Here is a 2547-nt window from a genome sequence, read left to right on the forward strand (position 1 = left end):
CACATTCAAAATAACTTTTAAAATGGGGAAAAATTCTGATTGCAATATTACTGCTCATCCACATAGGTAGGGGGTGGTAGACAAATATTTAAATAAAGATCAAACTTCTTGGAAAAATCAGAGCCCTAACCGACTCATTGTCCCCTAAAGCTGAAGACAGAACCCCAGCATGAGGAGAGGCTCTGCCCAAGGGAACAAGGGGCACTGAGGATGCAGGGATGACTCAGTGGTTTGTTTGCAGAGAGATGGGGGCACATGCTGTTGCAAGAAAAAAAGAGAAGTCCCTGAAGGAGACTGTGTTAGAAATAAAGCCCACACTCCAGGGCCAGGAAAGAAGTCATGTTTTCTTCCTTTATTTCACTGTATTCCTTCTTTGTGCTCATTGTCACAATGATCTCAACCTGAACTGTACAGTTAGATGTTGAGTGTGTGTCTCTGCCGATCTGAGCTCTGCAGTGCATCTGGAACCTGCATCTTCCCTGAAGTATCTCCAGGGCTGTATGACCACTGTCCATGGTGAGGACCCCACAAGGATGTTCTGATGGATGGGCTGAGGATGAAGGAGACCCCATGGAAGAGGTTCTGAGAGGGAAGTGCATGGCCTGGATCTCCCTCACCTGGAAGGGTCGTCTGTGGGTATATTTGCTGATCTGCTCTGGAAACTAGAGCCAGGCTCTTGAGAAGAGACAGTTCCCCTTCCTGTGGGGCTGCTGACATGGCAAACCTGTGACGGGAAGGACCAGCCTCTGAGTGGCGACACCCTGTGCATCTGTCTGTCCTGCCAGGAACCCGGGTCTCCTCCATCTGCACATCTGGGACCAGAGGGAAAGGATGCCATGATGCCCACCCTCACAACCCTGCTGTGCCTCAGAGATTTGAAGAGGGAGAGGGGAAGCCCTAGTCTTGGAGGGACCTAGTCTAACAGCCAGGCCCTGGTTTGTCACGAGTCCCTAGGACTCAGGAGGCTCATGGGAAGGAGAGGGTCTGCTCAGGATCCAGCGGCCAATCTCTCACAGAGAACTCTCCTCTAGGGCGGAGTGTGAGCCCAAGGAACCCAGTGCAGACAGATGAGTTTGTCTCCAGGTGTCCCAGATCCTACTTCCTCACTGGGGACGAAGGGCTACCCTTGAGCAGTTGGGGACTGAGAACAGTAGCTCTGGGCTGAGAGATAGGGGGACATCTGTGAAGATCTTGGGGCTGAGAGCTGGAGAACTGGGAGTAGGGGATTTCTGGTGACTCAGCCTCTGATTTCCTTCTAGGGACCCTCCCCAAACCCACCATCTGGACTCAGCCAGGCTCTGTGATCCCCTGGGGGAGGCCCGTGACCATCTGGTGTCAGGGGACCTTAGAGATCCAGGAGTACCATCTGGATAAAGAGGGAAGCCTGGAGTTCTAGGACAGAAAGGACCCACTGGAGCCTGGGACAAGACCAAGACCAAGTTTCCATCCCACACATGACAGATCTATATGCAGGGCGATAGCGCTGTTACTATCTCAGCCCCACTGGCTGATCAGAGTACAGAGAGCTGGTGGTGACAGGTGAGAGGGGTCCTAGCCTCAGGATCTTTCCTCAGGAAGGGGATCTGCTCTCAGGCATGTGTCACTTCTCACAGCCCAGCCTGGGGGATATGAGGGAGCTGCGAGCCCCATTTAACACGCTGCCTCCTCCTCTCCTGGGATTCTACAGCAAACCAACCTTCTCAGCCCTGCCGAGCCATGTGGTGACCTCAGGAGAGAATGTGACCCTCCAGTGTGGCTCATGGTGGGGATTTGACAGGTTTGTTCTGACTAAGGAAGGAGAACACAAGCCCTTCTGGACCTTGGATTCACAGCTAAACCTTAATGGGCAGTCCCAGGCCATGTGCCCTGTGGACCCCGTGACCCCCAGCCACAGGTGGATGTTCAGATGCTATGGCTATGACAGGAAAAACCCCCAGGTGTGGTCACACCTCAGTGACCCCTGGAGCCCCTGGTCCCAGGTGAGGAAGTCTCTTTCTTGACCATGAATGACTTAGTGTTTGGGACAGGTCCTCAAGAGGGTCCCTGGTGGCATGATGAGATGACAAAATCCCAGGGATACTGAGGCCAAAGACACAGAGAGTGAGATGCAGTGAGAGCTGGAGACTCAGGAAGAAAGGAGTGTCTTCAGGTGTCTCCTCTCAGGCTCCTTCTCCTCTGTCAGGAATCAGCTTAAATGTCATCTCCAAGAATGAACTTCACTGATTACATTCCTCAGAACAGACCTGCCTCCTTCTTATCTACTAAATCCTTCGCTCTCTCTCAATATGCACACATACACTTACCTTACATATATCTAGAAGTTTACTTATATGTCATATATTTATATAAAGATGTTTACACATGTAAGTATAAACATGATTATATAATCCTCAGTTTAAAATAGTTATTTTACCCATGTAACTAATATATTTCATCTGATGTGGGTTTACGTGTTTGTTATTGGTCTACTCAACTACGTCCACACTCCAGAAAATCAGAAACACTGTCTTGATGAATCACTGACTTAACACTGCCTTTTGGAAAAAA

General features: G+C 50.3%; 1 pseudogene; it reads left to right on the plus strand.

Moving 5' to 3' along the window:
* The first annotated feature begins 500 nt into the window (after positions 1–500).
* On the plus strand, positions 501–2000 carry LOC139073698 (leukocyte immunoglobulin-like receptor subfamily A member 5; annotated as a pseudogene).
* The last annotated feature ends 547 nt before the right edge of the window (positions 2001–2547 follow it).

This window comes from Equus przewalskii, chromosome 9 (assembly GCF_037783145.1).
Source record: "Equus przewalskii isolate Varuska chromosome 9, EquPr2, whole genome shotgun sequence".
Taxonomy (NCBI): Eukaryota; Metazoa; Chordata; class Mammalia; order Perissodactyla; family Equidae; genus Equus; species Equus przewalskii.